The sequence below is a fragment of the Ursus arctos genome, unplaced genomic scaffold, assembly GCF_023065955.2.
Source record: "Ursus arctos isolate Adak ecotype North America unplaced genomic scaffold, UrsArc2.0 scaffold_2, whole genome shotgun sequence".
Classification (NCBI taxonomy): domain Eukaryota; kingdom Metazoa; phylum Chordata; class Mammalia; order Carnivora; family Ursidae; genus Ursus; species Ursus arctos.
The window spans coordinates 102,163,161-102,175,930 of record NW_026622874.1 but is presented as its reverse complement, the minus strand read 5'-3'; the positions used below and the strand labels follow the sequence as shown (position 1 = coordinate 102,175,930).

General features: G+C 51.7%; 1 protein-coding gene across 4 annotated transcripts in view; it reads right to left on the bottom strand.

The window, feature by feature from the left end:
- CARD11 (caspase recruitment domain family member 11) overlaps positions 1 to 12,770 on the bottom strand; it is a 109,274-nt gene that overhangs the window by 54,761 nt on the left and 41,743 nt on the right. The window contains exon 1 of one of the 4 annotated variants that reach the window (XM_044390270.3): positions 3,236 to 3,326. The exons of the other annotated variants lie outside the window; for them this stretch is intronic. The gene's annotated coding sequence lies outside the window, so the exon portion shown is untranslated. Of the gene's footprint in view, positions 1 to 3,235; positions 3,327 to 12,770 lie in introns of those variants that run through there. 4 annotated transcript variants of the gene reach the window in all.

Genomic DNA, 12,770 nt, shown 5'->3' with positions numbered 1-12,770 from the left:
GAGGTCTGGCTATAATTAATTGTGATAATGTCTCAGGAGCAGAGCCAACAGCAGCTCGGGGAGGCTAGCCAGAGACGCTCCTCTCCCCAGCATGCCCTCTGTTGAGGGGCTGCTCGGGGTTCGGTCTGCACAGACTGCGGGCTGGGCGAGGGCGGTGGGCAGAGACCCTCACAGGCCGGCCTCTTCTGGTGTCTGCAGGGTCACGGCGCCGAGCGAGCTTCCCCTCCTTCCACGTCCCTGTATCCTACTTCCCTTCCCGGTCCCAGCAGCCCTGAACCCTCAAAGCCAGTGACTCTGGAAATGAAGACATTCATACATACAGTGGAATACGATTCAGCCACGAAATGGGACGGGGTGCTGATCTGTGTTACGCCACGGACAAACCTTGGAAACCTTACACGGAGCGAAAGAAACCACACTCGAAAGGGGCACGTGTTGTGTGATTCCATTTATGTGTGATATCCAGAAAAGGGAAATCCACAGACACAGAAAGCAGGTGGGCGGCTGCCAGGGGCTGGGGGCTGGCGGAGATGGAGGGGTGACCGCTAATGGAGAGGGGAGTTTCATTTTTGGGGTGCTGGATATGCTTCGGAGCTAGGTAGACGGGGTGACTGTACAACACGGGAGTGTGTGGAATGCCACTGAATAGTTCTCTTTCAAAGGGGGCTGTGCCTGGGTGGCTCAGTCGGTTAAGCGTCTGCCGTTGGCTCAGGTCAGGTCCTGGGATCAAGTCCCGCATCCGGCTCCCTGCTCAGCGGGGAGCCTGCTTCTCCCTCTCCCTCTCCCTCTGTGCTCTCTCTCTCTCAAGCAAATAAATAAAGTCTTAAAAATAAATAAATAAAAAGGAGGAGTGGATGTTATGTGAATTTCACCCAATCCATCAAATCAGATCAAATAAATAAAACCGGCTACAGTTTCTTAAGTACACACAAGATGCCTGGTCCCTGCTGGGATGGTACCATCGACTCCGATGAAGAAATAAGAGACCCGGGTCCCGGGGAGGGGACCTGGGGGTGGGCGAGGAGCCAGGTCAACCCTGCAAGGCCAGCACACGTCGTCCTCCCCGCAGCGCCCCCGGCGGTGGGTCAGCCCTGGGTCCTGGCAGCCGTGGGAATCAGGAGTGACGTCTGCCGGGCGCTGCTGTGTGCAGGAAATACAGGACAAGGCCCGCGGGAGGCCGAGGCAGCAAAAGCAGGCGGGTGCGGGTTTGAAGAGAGGACGAGGGCCGAGAAAAGGGAACAGGAACTCAGGGTTTTATTTAACAGCCACAGGTGCACGGCCCAGGGAGGGACGCGGGTGGGGTAGGCCCCGGCCAGGGAGAGGGAAAGGGAAAGCGGGGTCTGTCCAGGAAGGGCTGCTTCCGCGGTAGCGTCCATGGGACAGTCACGTCCCTCCTCCCGGGAGCTCCGCGACCGCCGGTGACCTGCACACCACCTTTCCGTAGGCCAGCTCACCTGTGTTAAAGCCGCCAGGCAGCTTGAACCATAAAAAACACGGAGCAGACTCACATTTTCCACTCCCCTGTGCGGGAAAAGGGGGTAGACGGGACGAGAACATCGCAAAGCGTCTCAACACACTCGGCTTTCCTTGTAAGGACAGAGCTCTGCGGAGCGTCTCTCCTTTTTCAATGATCTGTTATGTAAGCGCATCTTTAAATGAATCTGTCGGGGCTGGAGGCTGGTGGGTGTTTCTTTTCACTTTCTCCCCCCACCCCGGGCTCCGGCAAACACCGGCCGGTGTTTTTCTCAGGTTCTCTCTGCTTCCTACACAGTGGCATGGAAACACTTTCCCCGGTCTCTGAGAGCAGCAGGGGCAGGAATTTGGGGATCTCGACGCTCAGAGATCATCTCCAGCTTCTCCCCGTGAAAGCAAAAGCGCATGAATCAGACACAAACCGGAAAGGCCTTTTTTTTTTTTTGGCTTGTGTCAAATGACTCGATCACCTATAATAAGTAAGGCGCCTGTCAAAACTGCACCCAGACAGGGTAGATCAGGACAGACTTGGGGGCCTTTAGGAGCGAGTGTAGTTTGCAGGGGATGGGGGAATCAGCCGCTTTGGTGACCCTTTCTGTGCCTGTGGGGGGAGCTGGGAACGAGTCCGTCTGCCAAGTCAGGCTTGAAGGCCGGCCGCCTGGCGCTCTCCGGGCGTGTGGCGGGCCAGCCAGCCCTTCGTCCGCAGGCCAGCAGACCTCTCCATCGAGCGATGCCGCTGGCTGCGAGACTTTGAGACACCCCTGCACTTACACCGTCCCTCGTTTCCAAGGACGCCTCTGAAACCTTGCTGCCTTCTTCACACCCGTGACGTCGGTTTGACCCCCTCAACCTACACGACCATCTCTAAAAGCACAAGACCCCAAGGGCTGCAAAAACTCAACCCTGCAGGATGTGAGGGATTCCTGACGCGTCTCAGTAGGAGAAGATGAACCTTCTCTGAGGCTCCAGGAGATGCTGGCGGGGAGGGGGGGACCTCCCCTCGGGCCCTGGTCCTTCTGCCTCCTAGAAAAGTCATTTCCCGCCCTGCTGTGCCTTTTCGCCCAGGGTTCTGGATCAAAGGTCTCCCGCCTGGCTTGAGCTCCAGCTTCTTTCTCTCTCCCTCCGTGTTGCCTATGGGCCGGGGCTGGACCTCGGGTTCACTGATGGACCCTCAGCCACAGGCCTCTTCCTCTGCATGTGTGATATTGCCAAAGCTCAGAAGAGGCTGCAGGGCGCTCCCGGGGAGGGCGGGGATCCCAGGAGGGCAAGGCTGCCGGGCTCCTGTGGCAGACGCAGCAGACCCTCCCAGCTCGGGCAGCTCTCTCTGCGCTCACACCCACTCCTCCACCCTCGGCCCCGTCCCCCATTGGGAGAAAGTTAAACACATACACACACACACACCCAGCACATAAAAACGAGAGAGTTCTGGTCCAAATCGACCAGGCATCTATCGAGGGCCTTCTCTGGGCTCCATTCCACGCTCTGCGCAATCGAAGTGACAGCATAAAATAGTTGTCCCAGCTGCAGCTGTGGGGACCCACCATGTTGTTTCAGAAATTAAGAAATGAAAAGGAACATGCATGAAGCCGTGAGACACAAGGTGGTGTGGACGAGAGCAAGAGGGATGAGGTGGGGGACGCAGGGGTCGCCTAGCAGCCCCCAGCCTGCTGCAGAAGCCCTCCCTGACGAGGACATGGCTTCCCAAGCTCCGCACCCACATGGCTCCGAGCAACAGGACCGGCCAGTCGGGACACATACTCACATGTTTGCAAACTAGCTCGGTCCTGGGTCTGCCTAGGGGGGCTCTCTGCGTGATCCCCTCAAACTCCCGCTCCTCCAGCGCGTGGCCTGCCAGGCCCCCAGAAAATGCTGATGCTGCAGGGAGCAGCGGCCTCCCCCGGAAGCCCACACAACACCCCCCTCGGAGGCCGCCTCTATTTTTAGCAGGGGCAGAGGTGGGGGCTGGGGGGGCTGCCATACTTCCCTTTTTATTTTTGTTCTGAGCAGAGTCTGTGGGTGACTTTCCACAGAGGGGGGAGGCCGGGAGACGCAGAGGGGACGCTGCTCTCTCTGGCAGGTGGGGCCACGTCTGTCAGTGGGGCCCAGAGAGGAAGGGGGTTCAGGGGTGGAGGGAGGTGTGGTCAGGAGCCTGGCGTCGCTCGCGCCGTCCCCTTCTGCTGGCTCCTGCCTGTGACCTGCACCAAGGGGGAAGCCCGGCTGGCAGGCGTTGGGGGTCTAGAACATTCCAGGGAAGATGCTTCTGCAAGCCTCACATTGAACTGCCCAGAGCCAAACACCCCACCCTACTCTTTTCTCCTCAAACATCCATGGCGGGCCACTGACCCGGCTCCTCTCTGCCTCTCTGACCACCACCCGTGTCTTCTCTGCCTTCTTACCCTGTGGGCTGCCCACGGACTCTGATCGCCCCATTCCCCTGGGGGAGCAGAGGGCCGTGTCCTCTCGGGGAAATGGGGGCAACGGAAGCTGTGGGTGGAGGGACCCAGGTGAAGCACGCACACGCCGGTGGTCCAGACAGGCCGGCCCGCCCCCTTCCTAGAAGCTCCCCTCCCCTCCTCCACAGCGTCCCCGCCTGGGCGCCCTGGAGCCCCACACCACTTCAGCCTCCCTCCTATGTCCCAGCCTGTGTGGATCGCCAGAGAACTTTCTGGTCCCTCTCTCCTTTCCTCAAATACTGCGGTCAGGTCAGGCGGCATGCGTCCTAAGTACACAGTTCAATGAGTTTTGAAAAGACACCCTTACGACCAATTAAGAAGTGGAGTATGGCCAACACCCTAGAAAGTTCCTTCATGGCCCTTTCCATCCTGTGTCCCCACCCCCAGAGGGCCCCAGTCGTGGGATTTCCGTCACAGAAAGCTGGAGAAGCGCACGACGCACTTTTAGGGCCTGGTTTGTTTCGCTCAGCACCTCGAGGTGCGTGCGTTTGTGGCGCATGTCACCGGCTTGTGTGTCCCAAGGTTTATCCGTTCGCCTCTTGGTGGACATTTGGGTGGTGTCCCAAGTTCACTTGTCAGGGACATTCTTGGCCAAATCTTCACGTGGACATGTGTTGTCATTTCTTTGGACTAAACACCTGGGATTAGAATGGTTGGGTCATGCGGTCGGTGTACAATATACCCCTGTTTTCCAAGGTGGCGTGGCACCCTGCCCTCCAGCCGGAGCGGCTGAGAGTGCCAGCAGCCCCACACCGCCGTCAGTGCTTGGGGAGTGGGGTTGGGACGCGCGGAGTGCTGACACCGGCCCGGGCCACACTTCTAGCGCCGGCCTTCCCCTCTCCCTGGACCTCCCATCTGTTGATGCCCTCCCACGTGTACTGGGTTGGACAGTGTCCCCCTCTTCAGAACGTGGCCGTATTTGGAAAGAGGGTCTTTATAGGTGCACGTGATTCGAGGCCTCCCTGGTTTGGGGGGGGCCCGGATCCAGTGACAAACACAAACACGGAGGAAAGACGCCCATGTGACTAAGGAAGCCGCCGTGGGGCGTGTGGCCACAGGCCGAGGAACTCGGAGCCGCTCGAAGCTGCAGGAGGCAGCGGGGACCCTTCCCCGGAATGCCCGGAGTGCCTTGCGCTCACCTTGACCAGACTTCTGGCGTCTACGACTGTGAGAACATGTCTGTTTCGTGTTAAGCCAAGTGGTTTATGGGCATTTGTTATGGCCACATCAGGAAGGGAACAGCCCCGCAACCCATCAGGAGCTCTTGCACGGACTCAGGGGCTGGAGGGAGCGAGGGGGAGGGCTGCCTGGCGGAGCTCAGCCTTCAGGAGAGGGGCACGGCCACCCCTCGGAACTCACTGCCTGACCTCTGTCATCCCTTAGTGCTCCCATCTGCCACGGCCACGGCCACGCAGAAGCCAAGGGTCAGGGAGCTCATGCACGGGGCTCACTCAGGTCAGCCTCCGGGCGTGGCAGGTGGGCTGGTCTGCAGGGCATCCCCTGAGCCCTCGGGGTCTCCACTGTCGCGTGGGGACAATGACTGTGCCAGCGTCACCTGGGGCGTGAAGATGAAGAGGTGAAGTTTGGAGAACACGAGCCCAGTGCCTGCATGTGGTCAGCGCTCGGGGCCTGACGCTGTGTGATCTCCTGTCGGGGATGGGCCTGCCTTGCTCTGCTCAGAGGACCAGCCTCCTTCCTGAGGACAGAAAGAGTTTTCAGCATCTCCTGGTCATGCTCCCATGTTCGAGGTGCTGATGGCATCACTGTTGGTGTGAGCGGGAAGGACTAGGAAGGAGGTGAGCATGTCCCCTCTCTGGGCAGGGGAGGACGTTCAGGAGAACCTCCTAGGGAAAGCTGGATCCTTCTTCTTCCAGTTCTCATCCTCCCATTCTGTCCTACCAAACACCACAGAAGGGAAGTTGTGCTTAGCTGCAAACCCTTTCACGGCCAGCGGTCCTGTGTGGCCACTGCCATTGCTACCTGGAAGCTGAGGCTTGGAGGAGTCGTAGGACTTGTCTGAGGTCATGCGGTGTCTTCGTCTGCTCCTGCTTCTAGTGCAATGTCCCTCAGACTGGGGGGCTTAAACAACAGGCACTCATCTCCCACAGTTCAGCAGTGTGGGACGTGCAAGGTCAAGGTGCTGGCAGGTTCGGTGTCTGGCGAGAGACCTCTCCCTGGTCACGGACGGCCGCCCTCCCATGCTGTCCTCACCTGGCCTTTGCTTGGTGTGAGCTCAGAAAGAGAGCTCTCCCATCTCCTCCTCTTCCTATAAGACCCCCAATCCCATCACGAGGGTCCCACCTCCAAACACCACCCCACTGGGGCCTAGGGCTTCCACACGTGAATTCTGGGGAGGGTTCACAGGCTGGCTCTGCGTGGGACAGAAGGCGTGCCCCTGTGTCTCCCACAGGAACAGGGCCTCCGTCTGCCTGCTCTGCTGTGGGCATCGCTGGGACGCCGTCAACTGGGGGGCAACTCCCCAACTCGCCAGCAAATCAATGGAAAGGGAGCGCCGGAGTGACGCTTCCGTCCTAGATGGTCAGAGCACAAGGTAATGGGATGTCAGAGCTGGGAGGGGTCTTGATGCCATTTCAGCCACCCACGCCGTGAACGCGAGCACCGACAGGCGCACTCGCTGAATGAATGCTACTCAGCTGGGCCCTCCGTGGGCACTCCGCAGGTGGCTTTGCCCACGCCCACCCTGTGGGGCAGGTCGCTTTACTCTCCATGTTGCAGGAGTGGGTCTGGACACCAGGGCCCGGACCCCACAGGGCAGTGGGGGAGGCGCAAGGACCGATCCTGGTCTTCTCTACTTCTGCACACTGGTCTTTCCATCACTCCACATTTTTCTTCTTCCCGCGGAGAAAGCGGATCCTTCTAAGCGGAGATAAACCCACCAGTACCAGGATGAGGGAAGCTGTCCAGTCCCCAAGGGGCTTCAGGGGAAAGGGGGTCCAGGCATGTTGCAGGGTGGGGCCAGGTACCCTTCAAGTCCTTCTGTCCCCAGGATTCTAAGACACTCCCCACCAGAGAGACCAGAACGTAGTCGGTAGAATTCTTTCCTGGACCAGATGAGATGCCCACTGGGTTCATCAGGGGCGGAGCACGAGGGGTGCCCGCACGGCAGGGCAGAGGGAGCTGAATTCTCACAGACAGCCGCCGAGAAGAGGGGTTAGTTGAGCTGCTCTGAGCCCCTCCCGGGGAGCCGGCAGGAGCTAAGTGATATGTGAGAGGAAGTGGCCTCCGACAGCTTCCTGCACACACACCCAGGGAGGTTTGAGTCTGAGTTGTAGGTGAAGGGTGATTTCGCTAGTATGGCAAGAAGAAAAAAAAAAGGCAAAACATCCGGCTCTGTAATAAAAACAGCCTCGCAGGGGCTGGGGGACCCCGGACACAAAACACGCCCAAGGTGGACTGGCGCTTTGGCGTGCCAGCCGCACCCCAGAGGCCTGGGTCTGTCCTGCCAAGGCCCCGAAATGCGTTAGGGCCCGCCCAAGGACGCAGGATTCAACCTCTTCCCCTGGGCTGTTTTATTTATCTCCGCCTTGAAACCATAGTTCTAAACAGTGCAGGCCCTTGACTGCTGACTCAGCTGCCAGAGCCAAAACTCATAAAATCCTATTTCAAAAAGGTCCAATGATTTTATTTTCTGAACATAAATATGAAATTTAATTAGCAGCTTGCCGCTAATGAAGTCGCCACGGAAGCCAGCCTGGAGACGCAGAGCAGGAAGAGACCTCCCGGCATTAAACACAATCTGCTGCCCTGTTAACCCTCGCCTCTCCCCCCTGCCCTTTGCCATGACCCCCGAAGCCTGGAGAGGGGAGAGCAGCCTCTGACCTGGACAGACAAGGCGGCGGGGGAGCGGGGGAGGGGGCGCTCACTTAGAGAACGGGATGCGGGTCAGATGTCCCCTCTGGGTTGGTGGGAAGTTCCTGGGCACTCTGGCCTGGCTGTGTCTCCACAGCAGGGCAGGGGTACTGGGAAGGGGCTGGAAGAGCACTTAGGAAGAGCCACATTACTCTGCTTTCCTGGACATCAGTGAGAGAACAACTTGGGGGTATTCACACTTGACCAAACACGTGAAACCTGATGCCCACCCTGCTCCTACAAGTACCCCCGGCCTTGGTTAATCTTCTATAAAATGGGAATCTATAAATAATCTATAAATAGTTTATCTATAAAATAGGCATAATGCCCACAGCTGGTGGAATTTTAGTGATGATGGAACATATTTCTAAAGCCCGTGCTTGGAATATAGCAGGTGCTCGATAAATGGGAGCCTTCGTTATTATTATCATTGTACGGGTTCATTCGTTAAATCCAAAGTCCCAGAACTCACTAAGATCTGAAGTCCTATTGAGAAGAAATGGACTATTTCAAGCATCATTCAAGACTCTGAAGGTGAAACATGAAAAACCCAACCCACACGGTCGGTGCTCAAATAATGCTAACATCAACCAAAGTGTGTCCTGTGCCACGGTGTCTAAGACCTGGGTGTGCGTGGATGGTGTGAGAATGCATCCATCACACGTGCAGAGGTCATGGCTGTGCACAAGCACGGACTCCCTAACACAAACACCTGCTACACGTGAGAGGCTTCTTCCCTCCTGGTGGATCTATAGCACGAAACTTTAGACTTAGTTTGCAGTCAAGGCACACAGTATTATATTCTAGAAAAAAGTTTATGGCAGAAGGTAATAGAGTTTTGAGGGTTGTTTTCTTTCTTGCCTTTTTTTTAAATTGAAGCATATTGCCATTCTGTTGGCATTTGAGTTCTTGAACAAGTAGGAATAGCACATGTTTCAGCGCCTCGTGGCTCTGCAGGGAATTCTCCGAGGGTCACGGCTGAGATCTCTGGGCTGCTGGAGGTTGAACAGCCCTCAGGTAGAACTGTCAGCCCCAACAGGTGCAGCTGTCTTGAAGGGTGAAATGTCATGGGTAAACTACGCTGTGTAAATCCAGCCCTGTTGTCTCCATTTACTGGGTTTAGCACCATGGTCTCCTCTATGCCACAGGCATCAGTTGACTCCCCACGTGAGGCACTGCCCTGGCTCACCGGCCGAAATCCCTCCCCGATCGCTGCCGTCTGTGGGCCCACGGATCGGCACCATCTGGAGCTTGTTGGACCTACAGCTCTTCAGGCCTCATCTCAGACCTTCTGAGTCAGAGTCTGCATTTTAACAAGCTCTCTGGGTGACTCACACGGACACCGATAAGTGCTGTTCTAACTCAGTCCTCACTGTTTGCAGAGACGCAGGTTGCTGACTTGTCAGTTCACCCCCCTTCCAAATCTTCTAGAATGTTTGTTTGACTCCTGTGCTGGTCTCTCCTGGCTCACACCTTGCCTGGCCTTTGATGAACCTTCTGACTTTCCATGTTGGCTCAACGCATTCAAGACCTTATGGGCAACTGAGCCCATGTGGGACCAGGTCTTCATACTTCATCCCTCAGTGGTCCTCACTTTGTCACGGCCTTGCTGCGGGCCCTAGATGCTCGTGCACGCAATGCACCAGCTCAGTGGTTCACTGACTTCATTTCTGACCAACAACGTCACCGGGAAACAACTTCTAAAACTTGGGGACCCGGGCTCTGCTGCCCATTACCTACCTCTGCTTCTTCTGACAATCATCTTCCAATGGGTCATGGAACACTATTTATTACAGCTAGTCCTTCTGTAAAGCGAAGTAACAATTCTTTTGCAAAGTGGGATTAAGCCTCACAGTTATGTCTTATAAAATTCCAGTATTTTATACAACAAGATTTTTGGGTGTGCTTGAAGTCTTATTTGCGGACAGGGTGCCCCATGATTTCTACTTAAAATAAATCCTAAATCATTGTGCATCTTTTATAATACCTTCTTATCTGGCTTGATGAATTCAGATCAGTCATGAGGTATGCAGAAAGCAACACATTATGAATAACAGCAAGAATATTAAACAATTATAAAGCGTGACAAGAGATTTGAAATAACTGTTTGTAGACACTGGAATAGGTGGCTTGGGATGACAAGAAGATAAATTCAGGAGGTAAACCTCATGACTGCTCTGGCTTTTTGTCTGGATGCACTTTACGTAGTATGGGCAAAAAGGTGGAGTCCAGAGGATGGCAGTGTCACCAAACTGAGGAGACAGAGATCAGAGTTCAGGGCTGTTAAGGTCTGCAATTTGGGAGGAGGGATAGCAAGAGGGACTACACAGACCCAGAGTGGCTAAATACCAAACCACACTTACACGAGCAAGACTCCATGAGCTTGGCAGAGAACAACTACCACAGGGCTGTGAACTGAGAAATTCCAGATGACACACAGGACAGAGAGATGTTGGAGTTCCAACTAGCCACACTGGACAGAGTTCACTGAGTTCAGAGATCCAGAAAGTCTATACCTCAAGAGTAGGACTACTCTAACTCCAGAGTAAAGACTGTTCTAGATATACCTAACAAAGCTTAAAAATAAGTTTCAAAAGGATCAGCCCTATTCATACATAAAGGAACTATTTGCCAAATCAAAACTATCATGAATTACAATCAAATCCAGAAACTTGGTATCCACAATGACCAGAATTCAGGAAAAAAAATTATTAGACATGTGCAGAAGCTGATAAATGTGACTCATAACTAGAAGGAAAAAACAGTCAATAGAAACAGATCCAGAAATTACAGAAATGTTGGAACACGCACACCAAGACTTCAAAACAGCTATTATAAATATGTCAAAGACTTAAAGAAAACATGGACATAATAATAATACAGGTACAAAACAAGAAATAGCTAAATGGAAAGTCTAGACGTAAAAATCAGAATACGTAAGTTATAAAAAAGTTATAAATTCAAATAGATGCGTTTAACAACCACTTGGACGCTGCTGAATAATCACTGAACTTGAAAACAGGGCAACAGAAGCTATACACCCGAGGCACAGAGGAAAAGAAAAGCTGGACAGATAATTAGTAAATTGTGGGATAATATCATGTGGACTAACATTCATGTAATCAGAGTCCCAGAAAGAGAAGAGAAAGAGAAATTGTGGGACAGAAATCACTTTAAAAATGTTTCCATATTTGATGAAAAATATCAACCCACAGATTCAAGAAACTCAGTGAACTCGAAGCAAAATAAACACAAAACTACACATAGGAATATCTCAAATTGCTGAAAATTGAATATAAAGAGAAAAATTTTAAAGCCAACAGAAAAAAGATACATTCTATACAGTGGACTAGTGATAAGAACTATTGTTCATTCCTCATGGGAAACAATGTGAGGGAAGAAAAGAGAACTACATCTTTAAAGTGCTGAAACAAAAAGTCAACTTGGAATTCCTCATCTGGTGAGATAGCTTTCAAAAGTAGGATGGACTAAAAGCTCTTTCTTTGATAAAAAGCTGAAAAGATTCATCACAGCAGACCTGTGGTGTGAAGAATGTAAAGAATAGTCTTCAGAATGAAAAAAAAAATGATACCAGGTAGAAACTTGAATCTGCATGAAGAATTGAAGAGTGTCAAAAATCGTAAATATGTAAGTAAATATATATTTTTTCATTTTTAATTTCTTTAAGAGATAACTGATGACTTAAAGCAAAAAAGAACAACAATCTACTGTGTACTTTGTAACATATGTAGAAAGTACATGTCGATAAGAACACAAGGACGAGAGGGGGTTAAGTGAGAGCGTACTGTGATAAGTCTTTATACTAGATGTAAAGTGGGAGAAGTAAAAGATAGGTTGTGGTAAGTTAAAGATGCATTTTATGAACCATAGAGCAACTGTGCGTACACAAAAATAAAACAAACAGGTAGGCTAACACGTCGACAGAAGAGACAAAATGAAACACCAAAAAAGACCCCAATTAATCCAAAGAAAGGCAGGAAAGGAGGAAAAATGAACAAAGAATGGATGCATCATAAAGAAAACACTCAGTAAATGTAAATGGACCAAACGCTTCAGTTAAAAGGCAGAGATTGTCAGGGCGAATTTAAAAAAATACTCAACTGTATGCTGTGTGTAAGAGACACACATTAAATATAAAGGCGCAAGTGAGATGAAAGTAAAAGCACAGAAACTTCATAAAACTTGGAATGGCTCTACTAGTATCCCAAAAATAGGCTTCAGAAAAGGAGTACTACCAAAGAGGGACACTTTGTAATAACAGAGTCCATTCATCCAGAAGCTGTAACAGTCCTAAATGTGTATGCATCTAATTGTAGGGCTTCAAAACACGTGAAGCAAAAGAGAGACAAAACTGAAAGTAAGATTAGACAAATTGACAATTACAGTTGTAGATTTCAACCTTCCTTTCAGTTATTGTTAGGGCAAGTAGATGAAAATCAAGGACACAGAAGATCTGAGTGACACTATCAACCAACCTGACCCACCTGACATTTACAAAACACAACAGCTAACAGCTGCCGGACACCTGCAGAATACATGTGCTTTTTGGGGTGTGTATGAAACATTCACCAAGACCTTATGATGGGCCATAAGACAAGTTTCAGTAACTTTAAAAGAATTAAAATGATATAAGATATGTTTTCTGGCAAAAGGGAATTAAATTGGAAATTGATAATTAAAAATCCCTAGATATTTGGAAGTTAAATGACACAATCCTAAATAACCCATTGCTCAAAGAAGAAGCAAAAGAGAAATTTTGAAAATATTTTGAACTAAATAGAAATAAAAACACAATGTCAACAATTTGTGGCATACAGCTGAAGCACTGCTTAGAGGGAAATTTATAATTTTAAAGGCATATATCAGAAAAGAAAAATGATTTAAAATTAAAGATCTAAATTTCTACATTAAGAAGCCAGAAAAGTTAAAGTAAGTAGAGGAAAGGAGACAATG